The 18,657-nt window shown below is 44.0% G+C and overlaps 1 long non-coding RNA gene across 1 annotated transcript; it reads right to left on the bottom strand.

Moving 5' to 3' along the window:
- Positions 1–1,687: 1,687 nt before the first annotated feature.
- LOC308479479 lies at positions 1,688–16,282 on the bottom strand. Its single transcript, XR_013987700.1, has 3 exons — positions 16,246–16,282; positions 6,236–6,344; positions 1,688–1,704 (listed from the first exon to the last, which is right to left on the bottom strand). It is a non-coding gene; the product is annotated as an uncharacterized lncRNA (long non-coding RNA).
- Between the last annotated feature and the right edge of the window lie 2,375 nt (positions 16,283–18,657).

The raw sequence follows: 18,657 nt of genomic DNA, 5'->3' as shown, positions 1-18,657 counted from the left end.
AGATCCTGGACTGCCGACTCATGTTACAAGAACTTGAAGACAGGAAGATTTAAAGCAGGAGATGCCACACAGAACAGTGTGTTGTTTGTCTGTCTTTGAAATAAGAGGCAGCAAGACATTGGAAGTGGGAGTGAAAGCACAAGCATATTTTTTATGAATTATAGCTGCTTTTTGGCTCTGATTTTAGATTCATCAGTTCTCTTTGCTTCTGTTTCTCCAGGTGCAGCTCTGTTTTCTTACATGTTAATTTTTTCCTGTTTTATTATCCTGTCCATCACCAGCTAGCAGGACCCTGGCACCAACTGAAGGGACACTTCCCCTAGTCGGTAAATCCCTTTTTATTAGTTATAATCTGCATAACCTTTTCACTGCTGGATGGAGGAGGAATCTTCCATGAATCGGCCGAGCCTGATGGAAGCCAGTAGTAAATCAGTGGACAGGAGCTAAAAGAGGTGTAGCCATTAGTAGAAATATTCATGTTTAAAATTTCTTTATCCTACCCTAACTCTAAGATACTCAAGGAAGCATAAATGGATTAAGGGTGCGTTTTGACATTGGATGAAGCCCTAATATAGAACAATCATGGACTGATCTGGCAATGGAGTCTCAAATTTCAGCAGCACCCTGTGCAACACCAAAATTTGGCACCCCTCTCTGCCTTTTAGGGCTTCCCCCAAGCAGATCGAAGCAAATATGGATGCTCACAAAGTCTTGGGCCCAACCTTAGAAATTCAGAGGACATGGACAGAGACACACTGACTGTTAAAAATAGTTTTAAAAAAACAACCCACAAGGTTCTCCATAAAAAGAAAGCTTCAGGCGAAGGGGTATGGTTTTGAAACTGACAGTTCTACCTTCCAACTAGGCAATAACTTTCCCAAGTTTCTCCTTTTTATATCCAGTCACAGTGCTTTTCCTTGGGGGTGGGTGGAGATGGAGGGATGTGGGTAAGGAACTTGTTGACGTCAATTGAACAGAAAACAAACAAAATGCCTCAAATGATTTTATTCATCATAACTTCCAAACCCCTCCACCTATCCTTCTGAAGTGTTACAAACTACTTACATATGGGCACAATGTACAATGCATGCCATTTTAATACAAATTGCCCCAAAATTGGGGGGGGTGTGAGTGAATCATTATCCCTAAGACAATAAAAAATGAACTAGAACAAAACACCCTGCTCCCAACTCTCTGGAATTTAATAGGCTTCAGAAGGGGTAACAATGACTAGAAAATGTATGCAATACTGCCATGAAATAAAAAATTATACGTGCCCCTCTATTTAAATTGTAAAGGCACCTAGCACAGGCACCTAGCACCTCTTTGTCTGAAATGTGGTGTGCTTCAGCCACTCAGAAGGAGCAACTTTGCCTTTATTCAATTCTGTCACAAAGTGTGTGTGTGAGAGATAAAGCAAGTTGTGTTTGAAGCGATCCCTGGTGAAGTGACCCACTTTGTCAAGTGCCAAAGTTGGATCTGAACCACATCTTATCTTCAGTGCACACACCTAGAAGGTATCATTTTGCTATTTGACCAGTTCAGAAGAATATATCAGAGCGAATTCAATACAATTTAAGAGATTCACAATAAGAACAACAATAATTGTTCTGGAGTGATGCAGCTTTTTACATTGCACAAAATGAGTTTTTCTTCATCCTTTCACCTTTGCTCTTCTTCTTCCATTTGCTTTTTCATTATATCCTTGAAACAAGCGGATTGGGAACCAAAGGAAGAAAAAGGTGTGGGAAACTAAAATTAACAGCTTAAAATATTTTTTTGCATTGGATGTAAGTTTAAAAATTTCAGCATCTTCTTGTTGAAAGATCTAGGGACTTGAACTCCAGGCCTTTGTATCTGTGCATTTGTTTCAAAGACCCACAAGGAAATTCCTATTATCCCCATTGTTCCTTATTTAGAGACACTGGGGCACTTGGAGTACTTTTTTGAGTGTTAGAGAAGCTGGGATGATTATGATATTGTGTATGTTTTTGCGGGGGGGATTGCCTTCTAATTAAGGCATTGAAGTTGGAATGCTCCTTGTCATGTAAAGAATAGACCCACCATGATATTATATGTGCACGGGGCAGACATTTGTGGCCAACTGTCCTGTCACATCTAGTTTGGCTCCCAGCCAGTGAGCTTTGGTCATCTGGTGTGTCTCATGAACAGGTGTTTAACTTGAAGGTGTGTCTAATAACCTGTAAGACAAGGCTTCCCACAGTTTTTCCAAGTCCACAGACAGACAGATAGAGAAGTGTTGACATAGTAAAAAGGACCCCTGATCATTAGGTCCAGTCGTGGCCAACTCTGGGGTTGCAGTGCTCATCTCGCTTTATTGGCCGAAGGAGCCTGAGTACAGCTTCCGGGTCATGTGGCCTGCATGACTAAGCCGCTTCTGGCGAACCAGAGCAGTGCATGGAAACGCCGTTTACCTTCCTGCCAGAGCGGTACCTGTTTATCTACTTGCACTTTGACGTGCTTTTGAACTGCTAGGTTGGCAGGAGCAGGGACCGAGCAACGGGAGCTCACCCCGTTGCAGGGATTCGAACCGCCGACCTTCTGATCGGCAAGTCCTAGGCTCTGTCATTTAACCCACAGCGCCACCTGCTGACATAGTAATTGGGCTAAAATATGTATCAGAAACTAAGGGGTTTAGATCTGGGTTCTCAGACCCCAGTTGAGACAGCCAAAAATTACTGAGGCCCATGAGTCACAAAATGGGGCTGCTGGAGCAGAGCCAGTCAAAAAATGGCATAGGTGGGGACAGAGTTTGGCGTTATCAACTGGCAATTACTGACATCACTGTTGGTGTTTAATCCATCTTTCCAGGCTGCTAAATTCTTTGCTGCAGCATTCCCCTTGTGGCAAGGAGTTCCACAGCTTGGTTTTCCTCATGCTAATACAGAAATTTGCTCAGGAGCTATTGTGACTCTGCCTCCCCATTTAGGAAGAATTTGCTGATCCTAGAGGCTCTAAGTGGAGAAGGCTCTTTTTTCATATTTTCCCCACCCCACCTCCACATGCATCTTAAAGTATTACTACCTGTCTCTTGTATTTTCTTCATATTTCACATTCAATGTGTATCTTATTCCCCCCGTCTGTGCCTTTCCCCACTTGCCAGAAATTGCATATTGTCCTGATGGACAGGACGACATTGCCTGGGCCAAACAGCCATGCAGGCAAAATGGAGAGACTTAGCACCACAGGTCTGAGCTTCCCACCACTGTCCTATAGCAAAGATTCTTATTTTCTCTAATGGGTTCTGTTGTTCCTTCTTTGGCATGTACTGAGATTCCAGTAACACAGCAGAGCAGGCACACGAATGGAAAATAATGTAACAGTGGCATTCCTTTGGTCCATTTAGCAATATATCCCCCCCCCATCTTTACTAGAGGGTTAAACACCAACCCCTTGCTGATCATCTTTCTTTTCTTCTTTCCACTCCCCTATCTCCCAAGGGGGGGGGGGCAGTACTCTCTTCCCTGCACCCTCTTGCTCTCTCTGAGAGCTGATGCAGTTAATTGGAGTTTCTTGAAAGTCTGCATTAACACAGAAAGAGCCAAGGAGACATCTTGGCAGCAAAATATCATTATCAGTTTTGAGTTCCAGCCCCAAATCCTCTTGCGGTCAAAACACAATTCTTTTAACTAAACAATTAAGGATTTGTGCAAGTGTTTCTGCCATGAGTTATCAAGGGTGGGGAGGAGCTTCGCCTTGGCAGTGTCAGGAGATGTTAACAATCGACATTGCGGCATGGCAACAGTTAGGAGTGTGAAAATTGCAGGGGCAGGGAAAAGTTACCAGGAAGTTCTCCTGCACAATCGCCTTTTGAAATGGAAAGGAGCTGCACATCCACTTTTTGCATGGGGACTAGCACGAAAAAAATTCCTGGTGGATTGCATCCAGACAGGAAAAAGTCGTTGGAAGAGGTCACGGGAACATTTTGGAGGATGACCTAATACCAGATGTTTCACCAAGGGGTAGCAGGAATGACCCTCAAATATTTTCTGCCCCTTAAATAATGGAATTAGACTGATTGCAAAGTATTAGACAATTGAAGCAGTGTCACGCAGGAAACTAAAGGGCACCTTAGAACCTCACTCACTTGCTATTTGTGCCATGTAGATTCTTAAAGCAGGATGGAAGGCAGGAGAGGAACTGAACGGTCATTACTGCAAATGTAGGTTTTACATTCCAGTTATAAACTTTTCGCTATTTAAGCAAAAGCCAATTTAAGCCTCACATCTGAAAATGCCCTTAGTATGAATTTAAATTTTGGTCTACAGGAGAAAATCTCAATTGTCCTCGTGACCCTCCCTAAACCTAAATCACCGAAGACAAAAATTATGTGATGTAGTTAAGACCAAGCGAGACTGATGAATCTACTGGCAGTACTGGCTTATCCCAAGCCCGAGACAGAGGCAAATCACTGGGAAAGGAAGGGTCACCCTACCTTCTGTTTTGCTTCTGATCCCCAAGGATTAAACAAAAATGTGCAAAAAGAAATGCAACCATACTTGGCATTGATAAAGCATAGAAACATCATACTATTTTAAACAGATGTCCCCCAAATACTCCTAAGAAGGGTAACTTGTTAAGGGTTGACCCACCTGCTCACCTGCACAGGGGGGGAGCCTGTCTGGTGGACAAGGCCCTTGGAGGGTAGAGAAGAGCAGTGGGCTGGGCCATACTAGGGTCACCTGCATGGGGGTACCTGGTTTGCACCCCTTAAAATTGTTCATCTGGGGCCACAGGCCCTCTGACACTGCCCCCCATGCTATGCCCCTGACTACAACTCTTGAAGAAAATGCACTGCTGGATTGCTGATCCATACATTCTGTAAAAGTGTGTTTTCTGTAGATATTCAACTGCTGCCCACTATAATTTCCCAAAATTCAAAAGGCACCTCAGAACAGAGATTTCAAGGAAAAGCAAAATGGCAGCCGCTCTGATGGTCTTCTCAAAAGATTTTCCCCTCACCCTTCTTTGTCAATTCATTCGATCCCCAGCCTCATATTTGAAATTGATGAGTCTCAGAGATAGTAGCTTTGTTCAAAACTTCCACTGAATCTGTGGCTGACCCGAGATGTGACCTGCTGGTTGGACTGTATAATGCAGATTTTACTGACCCTGGCCCCTAAAAGGGCACATGAATTTGTTTGCAGGTTCCCTGGTCCTGGAGCCATCATCCTTAGCTCCACTTCAGAGGCTTGAGCATTTAGCGTTACAATTACCCTAGCTCAATCCCCAAGATGAGGGCAGACCCACATCTATCCTTCTGACAGCTGCAAAGAAGCTTGTCATAAGTTTATAGATTAAAATATAGCCGGAACACACATATATTTCTGGTTTTCAACGAATACGCCGCCGCACCCTCTGAAATATTGTCTGTAACCTAATGACAGCCAGGTAGAGCATTACAGTCTGTGTAAGCCTTGTGAAAATGGAACAAGGGCAGGCAGTTTGCAGCAGGGAAGATCTGAAGAGTTATCTGGAGGAAGAGAGAGAGAGAGAGAGAGAGAGAGAGAGAGAGAGATGGTGCTTTTAATTGTCATGGGGCAGGAGAAGGGGGGGAGAGATTTTAAAGAGATGCAGAAATATTCCATGGTAATAAAATATCCCCTTTTCAGTGTCAAAGTTAATGTTCCAGGCCTCAGGTGAAATCGGCTTCTTATCAGAGAGTGGTTTCCCCTTGAGAGGCAGGCAGCGCCATTGCTGAGTGCTGCCACCTCCCCATCACACTGTGAGGAGAGGCGGCTCCACACTCCATTTCTGAGAGGCCGATTATTCAGAAAGGCAAAGTGGTAGGGTATGAAGTGAGGAGGAGAGCCAGTTCGTGTAAATAATACGAATGAGAACAATGTCATTGGCACAGCCTGAGCTGAGCTAGCTGCTCTTCTTTCTCCCTATCAGGGGTCTCTATGTTTGAGGGGGCCCTGGGCAAAGCATCCTCTAGTAAGTGTCATCCTCTGTCAGTGGGCCCTGCTGTTTCTAGCCAACATTCTAATTTCCCACAATGCCCCAGTGTTGGTATTTGGTGGTAAGGGAAGAGCAGCAGTTTGTGTCTTTTTCCTTCACCAGTCATATATTCTTTACATATTTGTTTCCTGCCTTCCTGTCAAGGTAACTCGGTGTGGCTGATATAGGGGTTTCTCTCAACTTCCTGGATATATAGGTTTTAGCCCTGAAATAGAAGCCTTCTTCAGGTGCTACAAAGGTAAGGTTAGATTACCACTTGAGGGAACCGGTGGGGACAAGCACATTAACTCCTCCTTAATGTTGCCATTCTTGCCTCTCTCCAGCTCATGGTTGGTGACTATGCAGGGGGAAGCCGCCTGTACCTGTGGAAGGAAAAATCACGAGGTTTGCCTTTACAATTTGGAATGGACAAGAATGATTATGAGGCAGGGTGAGCTACTTTGCTCAGCTCTGCTGCTCCCCACAATGCATGGTAACTTAACCTTTACAAGCCACACCTGAAGAAGTCTATAGTGACTTGCCGAAGACCACACAGTAGGTTTCAGCCATGAGCAGGAACTTCAACATGGATTTCTTACAAACCCTACAAGTTCTGCAGTTGTGCCACACTGGCTCTGTACTTACATCTAATATCATCCAATGTTTCCCATCCAATCCAGTGGAGAAGTAAGTGGGTTACACTTCTTTTCCAGCATGAGCATGCCTGTGCGCTGATGCACAGACAACTTCCTCTCTTGCTCCTTCACATCCCAAGCAGCCCGGAGTCCAACTTAGGGAAAGTTAGACAGGCTGAGCTACTTCTAGATGCATGAATGGTGCTAGCAATGTGAAAGGAAGCATGTGAACCTAGATTTTTGAGCATGTGAACTCTTTGTGCTTGGGCATTGCTTCTTCTAACTGCTGACCACGCCTTCCATGTGTAAAATGAGAGCTATGCCACAGCACCCCTTTCCAAACTACAGCGGGTGTTGTAGCATGAGTCTGGAGCTTACACACCGCTTTGCCGATGTGACATAGCTTAAGGTTACCAGACGTCCCCGGATTTACAAATCAGTCCCCATTCAAAATCCATTGAAGTTGAAAAGTGTCCCTGGATTCATTGAAAAAAATCTGGTAACCTTAACATAGCTGCCTCAGAAATACAGAGTTACCAAATATGAATTTACCTAGTAGAGGTAGCACATCTTTGGTACCACTGAAGAAAACCAGGAGAACTACTACTACGACGACTATTATTATTATTATTATTATTATTATTATTTCTATACTGCCCTTCATCTGAGGATCATAGGGTGGTTTACAATATAAAACACAAAAATACACACCATAGTAACAATAGTTAGTACTTTAATGATGTTATAGTTACTATAACTATGTGGTGTTCTCCTATTGGAGGTACAGATATGACCAAGCAATATAATAATTGATAGCAGTTGTACATTGACAGGTGTTATACCACTGGTAGTAAAGAAACAGCTACATTTATAAATACCCCTGGTGTCATGTTCCCTTTCCCACAAAGGAGTAGGCCCACAATCAATGATTTTCATTATCTTAAGTGCTGCTTTTATCAGGTGGAGTTGTAGCTCTTATGATTTACTCTTCTGGAAGTGAAACCAGTGAAGAAGAAGAAGAAGAAGAAGAAGAAGAAGAAGAAGAAGAAGAAGAATCTGTGATATCATATATCATATTTGGGGCCTTACCTATTTGTGATATTTTTGCTGGTAGTAAAAATTTTAAAAAGGTAAAGGACCCCTGGATGGTTAAGTGCAGTCAAAGGCAACTATGGGGTTGCGGTGCTCATCTCACTTTCAGGCTGAGGGAGCCAGCGTTTGTCCACAGACAGCTTTCTGGGTCACATAGCCAGCATGACTAAACCGCTTCTGGTGCAATGGGACACCGTGATGGAAACCAGAGTCCACAGAAACACCATTTACCTTCCCGCTACAACGATACCTATTTATCTACTTGCACTGGTGTGCTTTTGAACTGCTAGGTGGACAGGAACTGGGACAGAGCAATGGGATCTCACCCCGTTGCAGGGATTTGAACCACCCATCTTCTGATCGGCAAGCCCAAGAGGCTCAGTGGTTTAGACCACAGTGCCACCTGCATCCTAGTAGTAGCACACCACTGGCTCTCATAATTAAACTGGTTACAGTGCTTCTTTCTGTATTCTGAAATTAATGCTAGAGAAAAATGTAACATTTTATATTTCTCTAATTCTAGAGAAAACGTTTGGTTGTAGAGACTAGATCCCATACAACTAGTGCCTCTGAACATAGGCCAAGTGCCTTTCCTTCACCACTTAATAGGCACAACCAGTGCCCTTGCAGTTAGAATCAGGGCCTCAAGGGAAATGATGTTCAAATAAACATCAACCCAACACCTCTCACTTACTCCATGAAACTATTTTATATGCAGCTGCAACTTGTTTGTTGTTAAAGTGATCATTTATTATTATTTGTTTATACAGTACAAGCACTCACAATATATACGTTGTGCATGATGTATAATATGAGGAGAACATTCTTAGCTGACTGTCAAGATCAGGGGTCAGCAAATTTTTTTAGCTGCGGGCCAGTCCACTGTACCTCAGACCTTGTGGCAGGCCGGAGAAGTGGCACCAGGGGGAGGGGAGCTGGAAGAAGAGGTGAGGGGGGCAAGTAGTCCTCCTCCCCACCCCCCAGCCGCTGCGCTTACCTTCCCTGGGGCTGCCACCACCACTGCTGCTGCTGCTTCTCATGGATAGGCAGTGAGCTGGTCCGCTCCGCTCTCTCAGGGTAGTGGCGGTGGCGGTGGGAAGATGAGTGGCACGAAAGGGCTGGCTCTGGATTGGGGCTGCTTAAAATGGTGCTCAGCCAGCTCAGCCCAGCCCTCTTCCTCCTCTAGGCAGGGCGGGGAGATGCCAGGAGGAGGGAGGGAGGAGGAACTGCCGCAATGTGTGTATGGGAGGGGGGGAAGGAATGGCGCAGGAAAAAATGGTGCAGCCCAAACGAACAAAATCCCCACGCTGATCCATGGACAGTCCGCAGGCCAGATCCTGAAGACAATTGGGCCTGATCTGGCCCGTGGACCTTAGTTTGCCAACCCCTGGTCAAAATCATAAAAAGCAGCAGGCTATCTCCAGTATACATGTCTCAGGCCTAAAGGAATACTCTTAGATGGCAAGCTGGGGGGGGGGGGGGTTATTTACATTTTACGTACTGGTGCAGAGCCTAATGATTTCAGGTATAACGACAGTTTTAATGTGTTTATATCTGAAGGAACAAAACTGGCTAGCCAATCTGACTTGGAAAACTATTGACCACTAAACTGTCTCTTTCAGCAAACTTATCTCCAAGGCACCTCCCTTATTTAATCCCGCAGTCCTCTAAAATGTATTACTTCAAAAGAATTGACTTCTACCAATAGGTTGTCTCCTTTTCTGGCAATCTGTCAAAGGTCTTTTAAAGAGCCTCTCACCATTTCCATTCTAACTATGTGACCTGCCCAGTGAATTTGCCAAGATGTTAGAATGCTGAAGGTAATTGACCAGTAAGATGTCAAAGCAAAGTTTGGATAAATTTTGATAAATTTCATACAAGAATCCAAACTGTCAAGGGCTCTTTTGAAGTGAACCTCTGAACTTGTTGAGGCTTTTCACATGATGAACATGAAAAGCTAGTACTCCCCCCCCCCACCCCCACCGCCAGGGCCTGCAGAGCAGCTGGCTGTATTGCGAATGGATGCAAGAGTTCAGCTTAAATATACAAAAGGTCAGCTTTCAGTTCATAATGCAAGTTCAGGATTTTAAGGAGATAGGTTATGGCTTGTAGCAGACTATAAGTGGCTATAAGTCACAGAGGGCAGTTCCCTGCTACTCCATGCAAAGATCACTCCATTTAAAAAACAAAACTGTCCTAATAGAAGCCCTAATTGTCTGTCCTAATAGAAGTCCTTTCTGCCCCACCTGCCACTGATGCCAGAAAAACAAGGATAAGCTGCTATGGAACCCAGACGCCACAGTTTCATGATCCCATTATGTAAAGCTTTATTGGGGGGCACCTTCTTTTTTTGCCTCAGGTGGAGAAATGCTGCCCCCAGGTTCAGGGCCGGATTTAGATGAAGAGAGGCCCTAGGCTACTCCACTTGTGAGGCCCCTCCCCATTCCCCACCCTTACAATTTGAAGAAAATGAAGATTGGGTGCAGGCCTGGCCAGGACATAGGCGTGACACATCTGTGACAAAGGTGACCTGTGTGCTTGCTTGCTTGATTAACAGCTGTCGGGAACTTCAAGGTCCCTGCTCTCCCTTCTTATGGTCGTTGTACTGGACCTGGAGACTGCAATAGAGAGCATTCCATGTCAAGAAGGAGGGCAAGTGGGCACTCTATCAAATGACAGGGCAGGAGTTACACGGAGCAGGGTCTTTTCACTGGTGGTGCCCATTGTATGCCTCGCTCTCTTTTGGCCTGTACTTTTGAGCTTTATAATTTAGGAAGACTTTGGAAGAACTGGTTGACAAGTCTTATCAGTTGCTGACATATGAGCGGATTTTATTTGCTGCTATTCTGTGCTTCTGGTGCACCAGGGTTTACACCAGCATAATAGAGTTGGCCAGGATGCCAGAAGGGATACAGTTTATGAGCTTTCTCCATTATCTGCACAGCAGGGGGTGTTCAGTCAACAGTGCAAAGGCTGAGCTGAAGCATTCCCTGCTGGTTACCTGCTTCCAGCAATAGGGGTCGCTGTTTGGTAGTACCCAATTGGTTAGCTTTCAGATTCTAGAGATCCCTATTGGTGGCTCTTAGGTAATTCACAAAATACAGAGTCCATTCATAAATCACAGTGTTCATTCATAAAGCAGTAACATAAATCTCCATTGCTATATATTGGGTATATATTTCAGCGGTTGAACGTACAAATTTATGGCCATGCTGTAGTGTACTGCTTATGCGACTGTAAATAAAAGGTGTCTGGGCTCATTGTCTCGGGGTTTTGGGGGGAAGAGGTGACAAAACTGATTTCCAGTAAGTGCCCCCCCCCCCTTATTTCCAAAACAAGTCCTTGAGTCTGTACTCTGAATGGTGACACCAGGGACCTAGAAGGTGCAGGGCTTGTCAGTCCAACCCCTGCAAATCCTCATCAGGGCTGACCTTAAGGCAATTGGAGCAACTGGGCCAAATTGGGCCCTGCGGGCCGCTCCTAAGAGGGTCCCTGCACAAGGGCAATCTAGATGGATTTTATTTATATCTATAAGATTTTGCAGACCTTGACTGTGAACCCTACAAAAAAAAATATTCAAGCTGCACCCCACTGCTTCAAATTGGGCCCCACTGGCTAGCCCTGGGTCTAATAGTTGCTGGGCCTAAGTTGCCCTGCCCTGCCCTCGCATGAAGTCTTGGGTTTGCAATTTTGGGAGAGGGGAGACTGCCTGCTGGGGAGAGGGAGGGCTGGCAAGGCCCCCTAGATTTAGAGGCCCTAAGCTTCAGCCTACTTAGCCTATACATAAATCCGGCACTGCCCGGGTTGCTTGTTCAGAGCAAGCTCCTTGTTTCCTCGTTTCTGTTCTAAATTTCCTTTGTCCACAAAATTCCACATGAACATGACATGAAAATGCCAAGGTTTGATTATTGCAGCGCCAGCACTTCTTGCCACAGAGCTTTTCAACTTTAGATAAGATATCACCTAAATTAAAATGCAGAGCTTTTGCCCCATTAATGAAAATTTGTGTTTATTTTTTAAACTATGCCAGTGAGGCTGACCAGCAAGCTATGCCTGCTGTAATTCCCTGTACTACACAACTGTTAAAGGTGCAGGAGCCCTGCCCTCTTTTGTGTTAGGCCATCCTAATGCCCAATATAAGACATATTCAGGTCCCTCCCAGCTCTACAATTCTGTCATCCTATAGGAAGGGCCTAGGAGTTCAGTTAACTAGAACCAGTTGCTGTAAAAGCCTGGAGGCTGTAAGACTTCGTACAAAGTAGATTTGTACTCTGCTATTCAAGTGGTACCTTGTCCCACCCTACTTTCTCCCCTTTTAGGGAGGGCATAATCTGAGTCCTTTTTGCTAGGATAATCAGGTGAATAGAGGGAGACAGGGCCAGCTCCAGATTTGAGCAGACAGTGGGCAGAGTGACCTCTGGTGGGTCCCCTCCTCTGTTACACCCCCGCCAGCTTTCTTGCAGGCAACAGGACCTTACAGTCTGCATTGTTCTTGAGCAGCACTGGGTTCCTGAGCTGAGTCTAGCTGCCAGTTCAGTTCATGACAATGGCCCAAGGTGTTACTACATCACTGACATTTTGGGAAATATGGCAGTTAGACCTAGGTATTTTGCGTCGCTCAGAAGAGCCGGTTGGAATTTTAAACAAGGGTGTCCAAGGCTGGCACTTGCAGTGTGTATTGCCCTGGCAGCAGGTAAGAGATGTCAGGTGCCCGTGTTTGCCCTGGAGTGAGTGAAGGGGCCTTTAAAACAATAGGACAATCGTATAGTCTCTCTCCATTTGTGAGCTCATCAGCTCATTGGGTGTTGAGAACTAGCAACCTAAAGGTGTCTCAACTCCAAAATAGCACATGGAAAGCGGGTCTGATCCATAATCAGAAACATTCTGATAAAACTATGGGGGTCTAGCATAAATCAATGTGAAATTGCAAATTTACTCAGCCTGAAATCCTATACACACTAACCACAGAACTCCGTGGTGCTTCTTTCTCAGTAGACACTCATAAGATTGCATGAATTTAATTCAAGGGAGGGGCAGATGTATCTGTTCAGAGCTACACACTTCCTTACCCAACTTTGTGGGTTGTTAGTAAATCAGAATGCAGCTCCCAGATCATGCAGATCATTCATTTAAGCCAGCTTTACTCAATGCAGATCAATGTTGTTTACACAATAGGGGAACCTAAAGGTTGCTGGTCTCTGTCTTCCAACAAAGCTTGATGGGTGTGACTTCTTTTCTCCCTGCATCTCAGCCACTCTGTTCTTGGGAAACCGCTCTGCACCACAGAGCTTTTCAAGGCGCAGAAGCCCACTTTGGCTCAGGAGCAGGAGGAGCAGGGTCAAGGCAGCCCTCACGTAAGGCCATGGTTCTAAGTCCTGCATGCAGGACTGACTCAAAGGAGGGAGATGGTGTGACCCTTTTCGTGCAGAACAGGGCTCACGGTAGGGCAGCAGGATCAGGGAATAAGTCTGGGATCAGTAGCTAAGTAATCACCAAGGTTGTTCGGAATTATTCCAAATATTAACATAACAAAGAATATTAACATACAGAGTAACTTCTTTTTAATACCACAAAAGCTCATTTTTTGCTGCTTCCTTGTTTGGGGGAGGGGGAGAAACTCTATTGGACTTGATCCTCTTCTAACCCTCATGCAAATTGCAACTAATTTATCCAAATGTGATTCTCCTGAGGAAAATCAGAAGCAGCTCTGGGGCACCCCAGTAGGTCCCTCTGCGGCTTCACTCCTGTGGAAACTAGTGACTTGATGAGAGACGTGTGGTATCAGATCCTTCCATCTTTGAATATATATTGGAGAGATACTTTGCCAGAGTGCCTGATCCACGTGGCCAAGATGAAACCAGCAGGTTACGGCAGCTACTTTGAATTGTCCAGTGTCTTATTTCAGGACAGAAAACCATGCAGATATATCCTCAAATTTATTGTGGCATGTTTTTGTGCAATCTGCAGAAATGTGTGTTTGATAAAGATCCAATGTTTATCTGAATTGGTCCTCAGATTCAAGTCAATGGAATCATCTTGATACACCTGCAAGGAAGGTCCAGGACAGACTGGTGTGTGTGTGTGTGTGTGTGCGCGCGCATGTGTACACAACTCTAATGTTCCTAAGCTTCTGTATTACCCTCTGGGTTTATTTGTGTAAATCTCCTCGTGTCTGCAGCTGTCATTCTTGTTTTGCATACTCATTTCCATGGACTTTAACATAAGCATATCTTCATCTGGGGAAAGCAATCCTTTAAACCTCCTTAGGTTATAGTCTTTAATTTCATACCGTGGCACCTCAGAGATACAAGCCAAGGATGAAAGCATTAATCAGTGCAATTAATAAATAAATTCATTATCCACAGATGAAAGATGTGCACTTTCCATTGGAGCTCTGGCCTGTGAAAGGGCATTCATTTTGGTGGCCGCTGTTGTAAATAATCTTTGTATGTTTCTTGATTGCCACTGTGTGTTTAAGCTGATCTTCCAAACAACAAATGATTTTCTGCAATATTTTGCTGAGGAAAACGGCTATCTTAATTAAATATCCTCAAAATACCACTTGGAGTGAGATTATGCAATGCTTATTTTAATTGGTAAATTGATTGATTCATCAGTGGGGGGAAAAAGCCCCAAGGCAATTAATTGACAGGCTACGCTGCTGCTTCAGCTAATACTCACAAATGGAGGAGTGAGCCACCATAGCTTTGTGTGGCAGAGCTATCCCTCCCTGCCATACCTCCCAACAGAATTGCTGATCAAATCATGTCTGTCCCTTTGCATTAGTGTGGTCGCTAAGGATCTAGAGGGAAGAGTGGGCTGTTCCAGGGGATCTTTGTGTACTATGCAAAGGACTTTTGGCTGCCCCACCCCCCGTCCCCACCCCCTGCAAAAGTCTCTTGTATCACATGCTGCACGTCACGAGGGCTTGTATGGCTGTTGTGTGATGAGCTAGTGCAGAGTGAAATTTGGGTCCTACACAGCACCCAATGAGTTATCCTTGTACGCTACTGTTGGGAACCCCTACAGAATATTTTGTATGTTGTTGTTACTTCAGTATAGCAGTGCTACTAAAAAGTCAACAGAACCCAATAATTAAGACAGTCTAACATCTGTGCTCAAGAAGGTTGTGGACGCTACACTATTGCTCTTCCAGATCTTCAGATATGATATCTGACCTTCCTTGCAGCTCTTTGGACTAGGGAAAGATGAATCTGTCCCTATTTTAAATTCAGTTTGCCACATTTCCACATAAACTTACATTTTTTTGAATAATAATAAAAAATCCTCATGAGAATTCATTGGCCGTTTAGCGAGTATTTCTTCTAACACACACAGCAATTTCCCTTTATATAATGCATTTTTGTATGCAATTTTCATGAATTTATGCATTTTTATACATACTACTCCCAGATATAAACATTTTTTGGTTGGAAGATCTGCACCACAAAATTGAGAAAAGTGTAAAGATCCATTTTCAAAAAGAAATTGTATTTGATTTGTGGCCCAAACGAAACAATGTATAGGATAACAGCAATGCACAGCGTAAAGTGACATATAGTTAAGAGCATTGGTTATATCTCTATTTTAATGTAAAGCATTTGTTCCTTACTTATGACTGGAATTCTCCTGTTTTGTTTAGTGTCATCTTACACAGTCATTCCACAGGAGGCTGTGTGTGGCTAGTAATTGCCAGTTACATTCCTTTTGTGCTACACATTTAATAAAGAGATACCATGTCACTTGAAACTTTTCTTTTGTCTTTACATTCCCCCCCCCCCCGTCTTTTACCTTTCGGGTCAGTTCTTTCATCCATACAATTGTCGAAGTTTGCTGGTACCATTCAGAGAGCAAGTTATCTGCTAAATCTTTCCACCTTTTAGCTATTGTCAGGTATGCTGCTGATAGCAACAATTTTAGTAAGTCCTCAGCAAAGATTGATCCAAGACATGTGAATTAGGTTGGTATGTATTAAAATGTGAACTGAACAGAATTCCTCCCTCATCCTTCCCTTGACCCCACAGTGAGTTGTGCCTCACTTGCACAGGCAATTTCAGTGGGATTTGAACCAACAAACCCACCCCTTTCCTTTCTATACTGCTTCTCAGAACTGTACATCTACCCCCAGAAATCAAGCCTCAAATCCCTTAAAAAACAACAACAACACTTCTAGGAGAATATTAAGGATGTGAGGGGTAAATTCAGAATAGCAACCTTTCTTAGAGTTTCAGACCATCTATGATGCTGGAGCTGTTTTATAGCTCTGAAGGTCTACGATACCTTTCTGCTTTCTAAACAAACAAACAAAACAAAATAACTAGCCTGGCTTGTTGAGGCTCCAGTGTTTTCTGAGCAGTCATACTTCTGAGCATGCCACCTGTTGCTATGGAGAAGTCTCTTTATCATAAACACTGGATAAACAGCTGCTGCCAGAGAGCCCCTTTCTTCCTTCTCTGGGTTTATTTGGAGAAAGTCAATAAGGAAAAATAAACATTCCATGTTCTTGTGTCTATAGATCCTTGAAACTCGGATCCTAATGCCACTCTTAAGGCCTTACCAGGCTCCTCAGTTCTGTGCCATTCCAGGAAGCCAGAGCAGCACACGCCTCTTAGCTGTTCTCAGGAAAGCATGTAAAAGAAGAAATGATAATTATGACAAAGTAAGCACCGTTTGAACAATACTGTCTCGCCTATTCTCACACCTGTTGGGCACACAGTAACTTTGGGGGAAGGGAAGCAACACTTGAAAATCCTACCTTTAGTTGCACAAATAGCAACTGGTTGTTCTTCTGACCCCACTTTCTTCTTGCTCTTTTATTTTTCTAAAGCATGATCAGCGTTCACAGCACTTTAGCATGAGCAACAAGTTCCCCTCCTGTTCTGAGGGCTCTGCAATGTGGCCAACATTTTAATTTCAGTTGAGGAGAAGAGAACTAAGGGATTGCAGCTGTAACCCTATGCATGCTTACCTGGGAGTAAGTCCCCTAGAATACAGCAAGACACTTCTGCTTAGGATTGTGATGCACCCAAAGGGTTAGAAAACGTAGTGGAAGGGATTTTAAGGAAGAAGGAGGTGGCACCTTGTTGATGTGGTGTGCACGAATTCTATGCGTAACAGGAAGCAAAGGCAAATGGGTGGACTTGTTAAGAGAGATGGGAATACTTTTTGCAGAAGCTGAGGATGGCAGAACTGAACAAGCAAAGGTCACATCCATGGATAACAGCAAGCAGTAGAATGGATGGGGCACGGCTGCATACAGCTTCATTGGGAAGAACAAAGGGTGCGTGCTAGAAGCTATTTTGGCAAGTAAGCAATCAACACATTGATAATAAACAAATAATGTGGAAGATACCATAAGGATTTGAAATAGGGCATCACACTGAGCAACAAAAGAGGTGAAGGATTTGGGCAGCAGAGGCTTGAAGGCTGAGGTGGGGACCGGGGGGCGGGGGGAGGCTTCATCTGTCAAAGTGAGAAACAACCAGAGCATGAACCAGAATTTTAGTTGAGTCAACAGAAAAAGGGGCAGATTTCCACAGTGTTGCATAGGGAGAAGCGACGTGACTTGTTTGTGAGAATTTGCTAAGCCATGCCAAAAACTGTGCATGACTGTCGATGCACCTGAGTGGCTGGCCAAGGGCTGGAGGCAACACACAGAGGGATTTCTTGTTGCCACCCACTGCATGGCTGTATGAAAAGGCCCTCTGGTGAGACCAAACTGTGGCAGAGATGGGATTGGGGTGTAAATTATATTCCTGGACCTAGTTGTGAAAAAATATGAGGTTTTAATTGCAGCATTTAATCCAGCCTCTTACAAAACCCAAAGCCAGCTGTGGAATTCAAGAGTACATCTGGCTTCAGATCTCTTTCTGAAAACCACTTGTTTTCCTTGTTCCCACATTACACTGATGGTTTTCATATGTTGCATGACATGGTGTGGTGTCTGAGGGCTTGCTTACATGCTACATTCATGGAACAGATGTCGCACGTAGTAAGTTTGTGATTCAAACACTCTATGGGGGTTATTATATTAAAGATTCAGTCAAGAGAAACCACTGATTTTGTTATGTGTGAACAGCTTGAGTTAACTGGTTAGAAACCATGGCATGATATTTATTGCTTTCTCTCTCACTCAGTTTCATGTGCTGCTGTGGAACATAAAAAGTTGGTCAGAACCCAGGCTGTAATGATAAGATGTGCAAGTACGACCCACATGGGTCTCCTGATTCACACAGTTATCTCCTATACCATCATATTCAGGCCAGTAGCACTGGTGTGTGAAATAACTGCATGTTCTAGCATCCATTACAATTGCAGTGCTGGTCCTGAACACACAAAAGAGGCATTTTGATGGCAGCCATCTTACAGTAGGAAATGTATTAATGGGGCCTGATTGTCCACTAAATATATCAATTAGAATCTGGAATCCTATAGGATGTGAGTTTCTGTTTCCAGCTGTGACAGAAAGAGTTTCAGCACCATCAAGTCTATTTTCTTAATTGCCACAGGGCTCTTTCTTTTATAACTCTGTCATGATTTTGATTCCTCCAATGAAGAGGTAGAAATTAGTTATAACATCACTAATCTAGTTTCAGACATGGTTTCTTTCAAGTGGGATCGGGAAGACATAAGAAGTCATTTGAGCTCCCCAGAGTCTTGCCTAGACAAAAACTTTGAGCATTTAAGAGCCCTCACTTTAGTATAGTTAAGTAAGAAAGTCTCCCATCAGTATTGCAGGTCTGATTAAGTTTTGGACCACAGGATGTTGGTGAACAATGTCTCCCATCATCCCTCACCATTGGCCATACTGGCTAGGGCTGATGAGAGCTGTAACATCTGGAGGTCCAAAATTTATCCACTGCTGAAGTATTGCTACAGCTCTCTTAACTAATCCTCTTGGAGAGCCTTGCAAGAGTCATCTCTATTGTGGCCCCCACATTAGTATCCTTATAGCAGCTTGCAAAGAAAA

The sequence above is a fragment of the Podarcis pityusensis genome, assembly GCF_964106645.2.
Source record: "Podarcis pityusensis genome assembly, chromosome: 6".
NCBI lineage: Eukaryota > Metazoa > Chordata > Lepidosauria > Squamata > Lacertidae > Podarcis > Podarcis pityusensis.
The sequence above is the reverse complement of the archived record's forward strand: the minus strand, read 5'-3'. Positions and strand labels throughout refer to the sequence as shown.